Source organism: Callorhinus ursinus, unplaced genomic scaffold, assembly GCF_003265705.2.
Source record: "Callorhinus ursinus isolate GAN/ISIS: 27379988/994484 unplaced genomic scaffold, GSC_fseal_2.0 scaffold1, whole genome shotgun sequence".
NCBI lineage: Eukaryota > Metazoa > Chordata > Mammalia > Carnivora > Otariidae > Callorhinus > Callorhinus ursinus.
The window spans coordinates 91,071,244-91,086,445 of record NW_027397063.1 but is presented as its reverse complement, the minus strand read 5'-3'; the positions used below and the strand labels follow the sequence as shown (position 1 = coordinate 91,086,445).

The 15,202-nt window shown below is 35.5% G+C and overlaps 1 pseudogene; it reads right to left on the bottom strand.

The window, feature by feature from the left end:
- Window positions 1-11,089: 11,089 nt before the first annotated feature.
- Window positions 11,090-12,958, bottom strand: LOC112822265 (hsc70-interacting protein pseudogene; annotated as a pseudogene).
- Between the last annotated feature and the right edge of the window lie 2,244 nt (window positions 12,959-15,202).

Sequence of the window (15,202 nt, the reverse complement as noted above, 5' to 3'; positions counted from 1 at the left end):
TTTTATGTATCATAAATATTGCCATAACAGACAGATAGAAAGGTATCTAAAATATTTTCCAAATGAGCTGCCTCGATAATATTTCTACTGAGTTCACAGGCTAAGTATATAATTGAGAGCTACCTTTGGTAGTAAAATAATAATCTAAGGAATATTTATGTGACTTAACATTCAAAATTTTAAGAAGCACATTGGGGTAGAGAAGTGTTCACTGCATTTGACATCTTACTTATGTAACTGAATAGTGCGGGGGGAATAATGTTTTTTTTTCCACAAGCTGTTGATCCTAGAGAAATGAACTGTCAGCAGCAGAGAAATCTGTCAGTGAAACAGAAACATTAAAATGGAATGGCTCAGGAAGTTACTTACGGTGATTTAGACTGCTTTGAAAAATTAATACCATATTATTAGGTAAAATATATCATTGACCTTACTAAAATAATTATGTGGTTACATAGGGAAACATTACTTGTAATTAAGTGATTAATATACTATAAACAGGATTCTAAAATACTTTCCAATATTCTGCTATAGTTCAAATTTTCAGTATTGGAACAGGGCAGTTATTTTCCAAATATTTTTCTCATGATAGGCTTCACCTTTCCTGGTTTTTAGACAGAGCAGGCTTTTGCTGGATTTTTTGGGTTGTTTTATTTTGTTTGTTGTATGTTTGTTTGGTTTTGGTTTTTGTCTGCACCCCCTGCTATTCCCAAGTGCTTGGCTTCTTCAGCTCCAAGCCTGAGATTTGTAAACATAAGGAAAACTAAGGAACACACAACCAAATCATTCCGTGGGTCCCCAGTCTGACTCCTTTTCAGAGTCTTTTGGGATTTTTTTATACTTATTCCTGAAAAATAGGGAAACTTACAATCTACTCCGTCTTCCCAGAAGTGGAAGTCTGTCCTATTATTTTTAATCATTGCTATTTACCAAAATGAAAAGAGAGAGAACTATAGTGATTTTAAGTGTTGGTTGAAATTCTGTTGAAGATCCACTTTCCCTAATGTGTCTCATGCAAACTATTCCAAAATTTAAAGTCTCATGGGGAAGAGACAGACAGCGTTATGATTATAATTTGCATAGTCTCTGTATTCCTAATTTTCTTTACATTATGTCAATAAAACATAAAAATATTTAAAAAATTGATTATCAAATATTTGCTAATGAGAAATGGACAGAATCTATTTTTAGTGAAAGCTACCTAGCTAAAATAATGTGATGTCTACCTTCTTGCCTCTTTCTGATCTTTTTTCACTGATGATTCTGTTATAATTTTCACCTGTACCCACTGAGTGCTCAGTGCCAAAAACAGCAGTCTGTTTTCAGGTGTCAATAATAAGGCAGTGATGTCCCTAAATCTAGTATCTAGAGCATTTCATAGAGAAGTAAACAAAAAATGGTGATTATCAATTTATTTTTAAATATATGTGCATGTGTGGGCACCTGGGTGGCTCAGTTGGTTAAGCGACTGCCTTCGGCTCAGGTCATAATCCTGGAGTCCTGGGATCGAGTCCTGCATCAGGCTCCTTGCTCGGCAAGGAGTCTGCTTCTCCCTCTGACCCTCCCCCATCTCATGTGCTCTCTCTCTCTCATTCTCTCTCTCAAATAAATAAATAAAATCTTAAAAATATTTTTAATATATATATTTATGTGCATATGTGTCCAAGTATGTGTGTGTATAGTTTGTGTGTATATAATATAGTTTGTCCCAGATGGCTTCAGGCCAGGGAGAACTAACAAAAAATGCATTTAGCATTTTGGAAGTGTTGAATGAAACATACTCTGTGTTTATGAGAAATATAACAAATTGATAAATCTCAAGGAGGAGATTGAAAACCATATTTTAACTTCAGAGGAATGAGTGAAGATGAAGACATTTACTACAATTTTAAGAACACCAGCCAGGAAATTTCTCAGTAGGAAACCTTGGAAGTCAATAAAAGCGAATTAACTACTGGAATGACTCTCTGTGGCAATCTGGAGAATGCTAGTTTTACCTTCACCTCTAGAAATGAAGTTTTTTTTTTTTTTGTAAACAGCAACAACAAAACTTTTTTACACATACTGCACACTCACATAGATGGGGAGGAAGAGAAATTAATTTGGTACATTTGTCCATGTGTGGAAGTGTTTTTCTCCTGTGTAGAAAAAGCATGATTTAAATAGACTTCAACCACTGTATTTTTCTATAATATTTTTACTTGCAAAAGTTAAATATTGAATTGAGTATAATATTTGCTTCTATATGGTTTAGATGAGTCAAAATTAAAATAAATTCAAAGTGCCTTTTTTAAATGATAAATCTCACTAGGGGCATTGTTGCCCATTTACTTACCTATTAGTGTACTGAAAAACATCACAGAAGTTTCTCTCAGATTGTACCTTAAGTTTGACCATTTTTTTGAAGATTTGTTTATTTGAGAGAGACAGAGCCCATGTGTGTGAATGGGATGGAGATGGGCAGAGAGAGAGGAGAGAGAAAGAAAATTTCATGCCGACCCCTTCTGAATGTGGAGCACCACACTGGGCTTGATCCCAGGACCCTGAGATCATGACTTGAACTGAAACCAAGAATTAGAGGTTTAACTCACTGAGCCACCCACGGGCCCCTAAGTTTGTTCACTTTAAACTATTTAAATATTTTATTGTACTATTCATAGCATAAACATGATCTGAAAAATTAGTATGCTTCTGTATTTAATCATTGTTTTTACTCCTGATTTATACTTAAACCACAGACCTATATCATACATCCCAAAGTGATAAATATATATAAATACATATATATTTGAGAGAGAGAGAGAGAGCGTGCCCATGTGTGTAGTGGGAGAGGGATGTGGGAGAGGGAGAGAGAATCTTAAGCAGACGCCATTCTGAGTGCAGAACTGGATTCAGGGCTCCATCTCACGACCCTTCACCTGAGCCAAAACCGAGAGCCAGATGCTTAACCTACACCTCCCAGGCACCCCCCCAAAGTGATATTTTTAATTATATTTAGTTGAACCAGAATTTGAGTTTTAAACATGAATATTCAAATTTGGACTAATGCATAGATTTCTACACAAGCTATACAATGCATCTAACATTAAATACCCACTTAGTAATAAGTGATAATGAAGATTGAGTTAAATTATGGAAGGTGACACTATATCTTCCTTCTTTTTTTAAGTTTCTTTTTTTTTTTTTTTTAAGATTTTATTGTTGGTGTCCCTGGGTGGCTCAGTCAGTTAGGTGTCTGCCTTCAGCTCAGGTTATCATCCCAGGGTTCTGCGATCAAGCCCCACATCAGGCTCCCTGCTTTGCAGGAAACCTGTTTCTCCCTCTCCCACTCCCCCTGTTTGTGTTCCCTTTCTCTCTGTGTCTCTCTCTGTCAAATATATAAATAAAATCTTTAAATAAAAATATTTTAAATAAAGATTTTATTGTTAAGTAATCTCTACACCCAACATGGGGCTCAAATTTATAATCCAGAGATCAAGAGTCACATGCTCTACTGACTAAGCCAGCCAGCTACCCCTTTTCTTTTTCAATTTTAAATGAAAAAGTGAGCTCAAAACATATTCTCAGAAATTTCCACAAGTAATTTACACTAATATTCCTTGCAACATTTATAATTCTTAGGAAAGATAGAAAGAAAAGACATGAAGAAGAGAACATTTGTACTAAGGTATATTAAATGTTTTATTCTCTACTGGTTCTCATTTCACCAAAGCAGTGATTCATTTTATAATACATTGTTTATATGGAAACATAAGGTAAAGCAATGAGAATCAAAAAAAATTCATTGTTAATATAACAGCATGATATAATGGAAAGAATTGGAGTCTGGAATCTGACAGAAGTGAATTCAAATTCTAGCTCCTGTCTCACAAGCCCTGATATTGTCAATAGATTACTTATCTTTTATCAAACCATTGTGTCTAAATTAGGAAGAATAATAGCTGACAGGATTTTTTTTTGAGGGTAAAACATGATAATTCTTGGTTATTTTATCTGATTCATTGATGCATATAAATAACCCCAAATATATTTGTTGCTTATTTACAGTATCCTTAATAGACCTGATAACTATTACCATTGTAGCATCCTACTTATTTTTAAATTATCTATAAATTGCTTTCTGTAATTTAGAGTTAGATCAGAAAAGTCGAATTATATATAAAAGAAGCTATGTCGGCGTCATGGAATATATTGCTTTAGGTTACTTAATGCACTCTCCATTGAAATTAAAGCTTCACTACAGTAAGAATATAATGCAGAATTTTTTTAATTAAATGAATATCTTGACTTAGAAATGTAGAGATCAATCAATGCCTTCAATGTGTCAGTTTATGCTCTCCATCTAAATACAACCCAAAATGAGCTATTCATATACTCCTCTAAGTATACATTTAGTGTTATTGTTTATCATTATAACCTGAAATTAGCTTCCTAAGAATATCAAAACACCAAAAATAAGTTTTTCTTCCAATTAAAGTAATCAAAATAAAAATGCTAATGACCACAAAAAAGCTTTTTAGATAAGAAAAGGAGTTCTATAATACTTGTGTGAATTTGAAGTAACATGTGACTATTCTGATGGTTTTGAAATATCTAGAATTAGACAGGCAAAAACTAAGTTTGCATTGTGAATCTGTTAACAGCATTGATTGAAAACAACATAACAGAAAAACAAGGAAAATAATTGATGCAGAGTTGCAGAAGTTGAAGAATAAATGCTTTATCACTAGTACTTACACATATGCATTGCATGACCAAATGGAAAAGAACAGACTGAATGCAAAATTTATTTTTCTATTTTATTTTTTTTCTGACATAACAATTATGAATAAAAATCCTTCTACAAACAACTCGGTCTTGAATTTGTATGTGCTATTTTTTTTTATAGAACCTCAGAAGGCATAAACACATAGAATTTACTAATACTGACTTATTCTTTTACATTGGAGTTCCCTCCACCTAACCATAAAATTATAGATCATGATTAAAACAAGTTGACAATTAAGATAAAGTGTGCACAAACACATACACACATGTATATATTACATTTTACAAACATTTGGGATTGTAAATGTCTATGCATTTCATTACAAATTGTATTAAAATGATAAACATTAATATGCTAAAATGTAGATTTCAGCAGCATTATATTAATACTGTGCTGAATCTTTTAATTAATAAAGTAAAAAATGTAGTTTAAATCAGTGTAGTTTGTAATAAACTAAACTTTAAAGAAGAAGATGAGTGCAAAATGTTTTAAGAAAATTGTTTTTTGAGGGGCACGTGGGTGGTTCAGATGGTTAAGCATCTGCCTTCTGCTCAGGTCATGATCTCCAGGTCTTGGGATCGAGCCCCACGCCTCACTCCCAGCTCAGCCAGGAGTCCGCTTCTCCCTCTCCTTCTGCCTCTCCCCCGCTTGTGCTTTCTCTCTCTCTCCCTTTCAAATGAATAAATAAAATCTTTGAGAAAAAAATTGTTTTTTGACTATTTTTGGATTAGGACTTTTTTAAAAAGATTTATTTATATTTGAGAGAGAGAGAGTGAGCATATGCACGCATTCCTGAGTGGGGGGAGGGACAGAGGGAAAAAATCTCAAGCAGACCCCATGTTGAGCACAGAGCAACCATGGGGCCCCATCTAACCACCCAGGAGATCATGACCTGAGCTGAAACCAAGCATCAGACACTTAATGGACTGAGCCACCCAGGCACCCCTGGATTAGGACTATTTTATTAAATGTATCATGCTTAGAAATATTTTTGTATTACTATACAGAGTCCAGTCCAGTAGTGTTTCCTAGAATTTTACAGAGGAAGCAGAATCATTTCTGTGATCCTGAGCTGGACCTTAGAAATAGGCCATATGGAGAAAAACAGAGAGATTCACTAGAGATCAATTTCAATTCATGGTTACCAAAACTATGTTCCTACTTTTCTCCATCTCACTTTTCCAACATATATCGCTAGTCAACTCCCATGATTCACAAATAACTCCTAACAGCGCGTGTTGTGAGTATCATATCCTCACATGCGCTTAATGGTATTTTGCTAAATCTTAGGGAATATAAGTAAAAAATAGAACTTAATTTGGGTTATAGAAAAGTAAAGTTGTTTTTTTTGTTTGTGTGACTGCGTTGTACTCAACATACATGATATATTATTAAATCGTCCCAGCAATCCTGTGAGGAATTTTAAATTTTGCCTACTTTACTAACATTGGAATTGATTTTCAAAAAGATATTGTCCTGAGATATTTAGCCATGAAAGCAAATACTTGAAACTATGTTTCGTTAGTTTCAAAGTCCATAGATTTTCCTCTTAAACTTTTTGGCTGTCTATTTTTTTAAAATGAAATGCAAAAAAAATCTGTAAGCATATGATCAACTAGAAATTTTCATTTTGGTCTTTGTTTCTATGTTAATATGGAGCAAATATTTATGTCTTTTTAAGTGGGCATTGGGAGATACATTTAAAGTTTTTTTTTTTAATTGAATAACTTTTTTATTTCTGTGGAATTAATTCAAAGATGATTCTAAATATAGTCTTTCTCTAATTTTTTTTAAATTTTAGAAAACATATAATTTGATAGGTAAATTTTTAGTTATAGAAAATACTACAAATAAGATCATTATTCTCTTCACATCCTTGTATTCAGTTATTTTTTAAAAAAATGTTTTAAAATATCAATTATGTACTGGGAAACTGGTGAATAAAAATAGACCTGGTACCCACTCTCATGGTGCATACTATCTAGCAGGAGAGATGCATGTGAATAAAATAATAATGGAAATGAATGTAAATTTATAGCATTATGGAGGAGAGAATAAATAAAATACAAGTAGTAATCTGATGTTTTAAATTTAAAAAATACACAAAAATCAATAACACATATGCTTAAACAGCATACAATATGATAGTTTTGAAAGTCCATTCTAGTAAATATTACATAGATTTTATACACACACACACACAGACACACACATATTATATGGTTTATAAGACAGGATGACACCACAAGGGAATTTAATATGAATACAAAATGAAGGGGGTCAACTACTGAGCCTCTTGACTATAAAATTAAAAGGCCAGAGAGATAAGGAGGAAATAGTATTTAGTAGTGATAGTAATTTAAGTAGGTCAGCAATAGTTAGTAGTTATTAGTCACTTAGGAGAAAAAAAAGAGTATGTCAGCCTTTTACATCTCCCAATATGGTGTAACACTCCTCACTGCAATAGTGTGAACCATATGTTTCTTCAGTCCATTGAAGCATGGCAATCATTTTTTTTTAAGATTTTATTTATTTATTTGAGAGAGAGAGAATGAGAGACAGAGAGCACAAGAGGGAAGAGGGTTAGAGGGAGAAGCAGAGTCCCCGCTGAGCAGGGAGCCTGATGCGGGACTCGATCCCGGGACTCCAGGATCATGACCTGAGCTGAAGGCAGTCAGTTAACCAACTGAGCCACCCAGCCACCCAATACTATATGACACCATATAGTATTTGTTACAAATGTATAAATCAAATTTAAACATATAAATTATCTTATAAACCTTTGTATAGCAGGTTAAAAATCAAGAGATGTGCATCACATGAATAGCAAATGAAACAAAAGTAGTTATGTTTTTAGGATTGAAAAAGTCTCTCTCAGATCCATGAATTAGCTGATTCCCTTCCCAAGCTTTTCCTGAATATCTTTGAGCCTGGGGAGAATCAAAAAAATGCCTTTGCAATTCTCCAAGGTGTATTTTATTTCCACTTTTGATTCATGTTTTTCTGGGTCTCAAATAAATATGAAACTATGATAACATTTCTCACCTTCTTAATAATTTTCAAAATGGACAAAACAAATGGTAAAAAGAATAGTCCCCCAAACACCTAAGGAATTAGACTAGTGTACATATTTAACACATGCTTATGATAAAATAGACTCTCATTATCTAAAATAGCTGGGTATCCATATATGATTAATTTTTCCATTACTATATTTGGAGGACTGAATCTCTGCAAGGTCTTGTGGAAATAAAAAATATTGAAGATACTATGTTGTGTATGTTTAAACTTCTTTAGTATCAAATAATTTGAACTTAACATTCAGTGATGAATGAAAGTCATGTCATTTTTTACAGCTTAACAAGTTTAACATTTTGAACATTAAAACAGACCAGTGATGGTGAAGCTAATATGCTCTTCATTTCAGAGTGTTTTTGTTTTTGTTTTTGTTTTTTTCCTGCTTTCTAGAGCTGGTGCAACCTAGTGATTAAGATGCCTAGCTTTGGAATAGTCCTGAACTTCTCAACTTATTTGATCTGAAGCAAACGATTTAATCTCTTCAGCCTTTTTACTTATAAAAAACAAAAAGGCAATAATAATAACTGGTATGCCATAAAATGGTTGTGAGACTAGAGAAGGAAAACCAAGTATGAAGGCAAGTCACTGTGTACAACATAGTAAGTGCCCTTTAAATGTCCATGGTCATAGCCATTCTTATCTCTGCGTTATTGCTGAGTATGTAGAATTTGTTTTCAGTTTTTTTTTCCATTTAGTTATCTGATTTTTAAAAACTTCGCTGAATTCTTACATAAAAGCAAAAAAAAAAAAAACCCAAAACCTTAATTGTTTGCAAGTAGAATTTATCTAAAATATCAAGATAATTAATGGGAAAGTTGTATTGATTCAACGGACATGCATTTCATTTACACACTTTGCTGTATATCCATCAGTCCATGGTAAACTTAATGTTAACATGTCTCTTCCTCCCAAGATAACCTGAAAGCTCTTCTGGATAATTATATTAGGGATATCACTATTAACGTGATTTTATAGTCATTCTTCATGTATAGCACTATCCAAACCTGCACACTGATGCAAAATGTTACATTTCATTTAATTTTGTGGCAGTAACAAAGAACTTAAAGAGTTGTTAAAGAGCACACACTTTTCATTTGTAATAAATCTTACCTGGACTATTGGGATTCCATATTTTCTATAGATATAAATCTATAACTCTTGTTAGAAACATTTTTGAATATTATTCATCATTAAAACTCTTCTTTCTGAATGAGTCATCCCTACCTAATTCTACTACATAGTAGCCTTTTCTACTAGAATTATGTGATATAAATATAATTTTATCTTAGATATGACTTTAATTTTACATGTTATTTTAAGCACCACAAGGCTATTTCCTTTTTTAAAAAATAATATTTTATTTATTTATTTGAAAGAGAGACAGCAAGAGGGAGAGACGGAGCACAAGCAGTGGGAGTGAGAGAGGGAGAAGCAGGCTTCCCACTGAGCAGGGAGCCCAAGAGCCCAATGCTGGACTTGATCCCAGGATACTGGGATCATGACCTGAGCAGAAGGCAGACACTTAACGACTGAGCCACCCAGGTGCCCCAAGGCTATTTCCTTCTGTTTGAGTCATGATTCCTGGAACCACTACCTAATTTTAAAAATATAATTAAAAATATATTTCTTGTAAAAATAATTAAAATATATAAAGAAGAACAGGGAAACAACAGAACAACATTTTTTTTTATATAGGATGCAGCTATACCTTATTATTTTTTAAATAAAATTGAGAGCTATTGAAAGAGACTGAAATAACATTAACATACATTAGATTCTAATCTTTGCCAGACATTATTCATATGAAAAAAATGATTATAGTTCATTGCTATTTTTCTTTTTATTCATAAGATTTTCTATTAAGTCTGTGATTCTAAGAGAGCAGGGACCAGGTCTAATGTAGCACTATATTTTAAGCGCCTGAAATGAAGGAGTGTTTCAGTAAATGCCTTTTGACTAATTAAGTGAATGAATGGGTATATGTCATGTGCAGGAATGTTTTGCCTTACAAATGCCCTTTATTTACCACGGGGAGACTTAAAACCTAAAGATTATGTATTTATTTATTTGAGAAGAGACAGAGAGAGAGCACATGGGGGAGGAGCAGAGGGAGAGGTACAAGCCGACTCCACGCTAAGAGTGGATCCCCATTAGGGGCTGGATTCCACAATCCTGAGATCGTGACCTGAGCTGAAACTAAGAGTTGGACGCTTAACCAACTGAGCCACCCTTGTGCCCCAGGAATAAAATCTTTAAAGAAAAAATAAAAAGGTAGAATAACTAGGAATTCTACAGTCTGTATAATTTCATCATGCCTGTTCCCTTTACCTTTAAATAATAATAATAAAAAAAGATCACAATGGGATATGAAGGTAAAAGTATCTTTTATTTCTTTTAAAGATTTATTTATTTATTTATTTATTTATTTATTTATTTATTTGAGAGAAAGAATGAGAGAGAGAGAGAGCACATGAGAGGGGGGAGGATCAGAGGGAGAAGCAGACTCCCTGCTGAGCACGGAGCCCGATGCGGGACTTGATCCCGGGACTCCAGGATCATGACCTGAGCCGAAGGCAGCTGCTTAACCAACTGAGCCACCCAGGCACCCTAAAAGTATCTTTTAAAGCCTAAATTCAGACTCTATGGAATCTAAGATATTCAGAGATCAGTTGTCCAGAGTTCTTGTTTACCTGACCAAGCTTTTTATTTTGAGGAGGTCCCAATAGTTTACTTTTGCTTTGTTTCCATTGCCTCAGGAGATATATCTAAAGAGATACTTTTACCCCTGATGTTAGAGATATTTTTGCCTGTGTTCTCTTCTAGGATTTTTATGGTTTCAGGTCTTTAATCTACCTTGAATTTATTTTTCTAAATGGTGTAAGAAAATTTTCCATTTTCATTTTTTTTAAAGATTTTATTTATTTATTTGACAGAGAGAGACACAGCTAGAGAGGGAACACAAGCAGGGGGAGTGGGAGAGGGAGAAGCAGGCTTCCCACAGAGCAGGGAGCCCGATGCAGGGCTCGATCCCAGAACCCTGGGATTATGACCTGAGCCGAAGGCAGACGCTTAATGACTGAGCCACTGAGGTGCCCCTTCCAGTTTTGTTCTTTTGCATGTGGCTGACCAGTTTTCCCAACATTGTTTGTTGAAGGGACTGTCTTCCCCATTCCATGTGCTTGCCTCCATTATCGAAGATTAATTGACCATATAATTGTGGGTTTATTTCTTTTTTTTTATGTGGAAATAATGCAAACATTTATTTTCTATATCAGACAAGAACACAGCTAAGTAATCCAATTCTACTGCAGCATTATAAAAATTATCCCTTCACCACAGTGTAAGATTTAAATGCATCTGCACAAGGGTGCACACTATATAAAAGGAGTAAGGTTGCTGCTGCCCTGCCAAGCACTTCCGGTCCCTACCCAGGTCATACTGCAATACTGGTGGTCCCAATGGTTTTATCCAAATAAATTGTGTTTAAAAAATAAAGCTTTTAAAGACAAGTCAAAATGCCTCAGAAACCATATCTCCAACTCAAACTTCATCTATTTAAATGTTGTATCTACCTCCCACTAATAAACCTTTCACTCAAACTGAGCAATAAATCTTCCACACTGAAGTGTCTTCCTTGCCCAATTAATCCAAAGGAAAAAAAACTGAAATGATTAGTAAAGAAAAATGTAGGGACTAACACACCCTTTTAATATGTTTTTAAATATTTTTAAGGTTTAAAAAGTGTTAAAGTTTGTAATTCCTAGTAGGAAAACATTATCTGAATGAATACCCTAATGGCAAACCACTATAGAATGTTTCAGTTGCATCTGGGGCAGAGGGGTAGGGATTCTCTTCACAGCACCCCAGCTTTCTTCATGAGAAGGTCAGAGGTACACTGGTTTGTATTATTGCGACATCCATTAGGTGATCGTTGCTCTTCCTTCAGCAAGGGCTTTATTTGTCAGAAGGGCATTATGCTTGACCTCCAAATTTGGCTGACAATTTACTGATGAGATTCATAACCTTTGGATTGCTCTGATATTTTGACATATTCGCTGGGTTCTGGGCCACATCCTGGAAGGCCACCATAACTTCTGGATCCTGCATGGCTGCGAGAACCTCTGGATCACTAAGAATTTCATTGAGCCCAGGCATTCCTGCCATTCCAGGCATCCCCCCTGCCATTCCAGGCATTCCTCCAGGAAAATTACCAGGCATTCCCCCAGGAAAGCCACCCGGGAAAGAGCCATACTGAGCTCCTGATTGTTGTCTGGCTTCTTCCTCCCTCTGGGCTCTCTCATGTTCTTCCCGAGTCTTCTTAACCCTTTCTATTCCTTCTTTGATCTCTCGCTCTTCACGTTTTCGCTCATACTTTCTCCGATGTTCAGCAATTTTCTGGGCCCTCGGTTGAACTTCTTTCAGCATTGCACTAGCATCTTCATCGTAATCCAGTTTACAAGCAAGGGCAAGATCATGTGCTGCTTATTCCCAATGGCCCAGAAGTCTGTGTGCTTTCCCTCGCCACTTACAAGGCTGAGCTGAATCAGGATTTATTTCAATAGCTCTGACACAGTCTCGAATGGCAGCATTTGGCTTCTGTAATTTGATGAAGACACTGGCTCTCTTGGCATAGAGAATGGCCAAGCGAGGATTCAGGTTGATGGCATCTGTGAACAAGTCAATGGCTTTCTGTATTTCGCCATCATTTAGGGCATCAATGGCAGCCACTTTTTTATCATTTGCCTGATCCATCATTTCCTCGGTTATCTCTACATTTTCATCTCCCATTTCTTGAGGGGCATCAGTATCTGGTTCAATCACACCTTCATTGTCAATTTCTAGATCACTTTCCTCACTTGATGATTCGTCTGTCTTTATGTTTTCCTCCGCCTTCTTACTATCTGTTTTTTCTTCCTTGATGTTGTCTTCTGATTTAGTTTTATGAGTGGCAGGTGGTATTTTACCCCCCATGCTCTCCACCCACTCCCGCAGGAAGCTCATTTCCTCGGTGTGCAGAACGCTCGGATCCTGCTTACACATTTTCACGAAGGGCCGAAGCTCGCTCACTTTGCGGGGGTCCATGGTCCAGAGGCGGTGGCAGGCGGCAGGCGGCAGGCGCGGCTGAGGTAGCAGCCCGATTCCAGGTCCGTGTACTAGCTCAGCATGATCGTGTAGAAGGGGCAATTGTGGGTTTATTTCTTTATTCTTTTATTTTCCATTGATCTATATGTCTATTTTTGTGCCAGTATCATGTTGTTTTGATTACTACAGCTTTGTAATATAATTTGAAGTCTGGATTGTGATGCCTCCAGTTTTGCTTTTCTTTTTCAAGATTGCTTTGGCTGTTTAGTGTCTTTTGTGATTCCATACAAATTTTAGGATTGTTTCTTCTAGTTCTATGAAAAATGCTGTTGTATTTTGATAGAGATTGCATTAAATCTGTAGATTGCTTTGAGTAGTATAGACATTTTAACAATATTTTTTCTTCCAATCCATGAGCAGAATGTCTTTCCATTTCTTTGTGTTGTCTTCAGTTTCTTTCATCAGTGTTTTATAGTTTTCATTAAATATTTTTTTGCTTATTCATTCATTCATTAATTCATTTGAGAGAGAGAAAGAGCATGAGAGAGAGTGAGTGTGAGTGGGGGTGTGGAGAAGGCAGAGAGAGAAGGAGAAGCAGGCTGCCCCCCGAGCAAGGAGCCCCACACTTGGATCATGACCTGAGTTGAAGACAGATGCTTAACTGACTGAGCCACCCAGCTGCCTCAGTGTTTCAGAGTTTTCAGAGTACAGGTCTTTCACCTCTTTGGTTAAGTTTATTCCTAGGTATTTTATTAATTTTGGTGCAATTGTAAATGAGATTGTTATCTTAATTTCTCTTTCTGCTGCTTCATTATTAGTGTATAGAAATGCAACAGATTTTTGTACATTGATTTTGTATCCTGTGACTTTACTGAATTCATTTATCAGTTCTAGTAGTTTTTTGGTGGAGTCTTCCAGATTTTCTGTATATAATATCATGTCATCTGCAAATAGTGAAAGTTTGACTTCTTCTCTGCTGATTTGGGTGTCTTTATTTCTTTTTGTTGTCTGATTGCTGTGGTTATGTCTTAGCACTATGTTGAATAAAAGTGGTGAAGAGTGGACATCCTTGTCTTGTTCCTGATCTTGGGGGGAAAACTAATAGTTTTTCCCCATTAAGGATGATGTTAGCTGTTGGTTTTTCATTTGTGGCTTTTATTTAGTTGGGGTATGTTCTCTCTAAACCTACTTTGTTGAGGGGTTTTATCATGAGTGGATGTTGCACTTTGTTAAATGCTTTTTTTTTTGGCATCTATTGAAATGATCATATGTTTTTTTTTAAAGATTTTATTTATTTCTTTGAGAGAGAGAATGAGAGAGAGAGCACATGAGAGGGGGGAAGGTCAGAGGGAGAAACAGACTCCCTGCTAAGCAGGGCCCCCCCCCCCGATGCAGGACTCGATCCCGGGACTCCAGGATCATGACCTGAGCCAAAGGCAGTCGCCCAACCAACTGAGCCACCCAGGCGCCCCAATGGCAACCATTTTTAAAAATTTTTTATCTGAGTATAATTGACATACAATGTTACATTGTGTATCAGGTGTACAACATAGTGATTCAACTTCTTTACATGTTATGCTACACTCACCTCAAGTTTAATTACCATCTGTCACCATACAACACTATTAAAATATCATTGACTATATTTGCTATGCTGTACCTTTTACTCCCATGACTTATTCATCCATAACTGGAAGCCTGTATCTCCAACTCCCCTTCAACCATTTTGCCCATCCCCTACCCTCCGTTCCCTCTGGCAACCATCAGTTTGTTCTCTGTATTTATAAGTCTGATTCTGTCTTTTGTTTGTTTATTCATTTGTTTTGTTTTGTTTTGTTTTTAGATTTAGCATATGAATGAAATCATGGTATTTGTATTTCTCACTCTGACTCATTTCACTTAGCATAATATCCTCTAGGTCCATCCATGTTGTCACAAATGGCACTAACTCATTCTTTCCTAGGGCTGTGTAATATTCCTCTGTGTTGTGTATGTGTGTGTGTGTGTATATCTTTTTTATACATTTATCTATCGGTGGACACTCAGACTGCTTCTGGGTGTTAGCTACTATAAATAGTGCTGCAGTAAATACAGGGGAGTATATATATAGTTGACAATGTTGAGACTGAGAAATAAGGAAAAAGAGGTAATGGTTGCATATAGTACATACTGAAGTACTTTAGTTTATTTATCCAAGAATCTTTTTTTTAATATTTACTCTGTGTTGGAATCTGTGTTAGGATACTTCATGGGATACTTTGGTGATAAAAATAG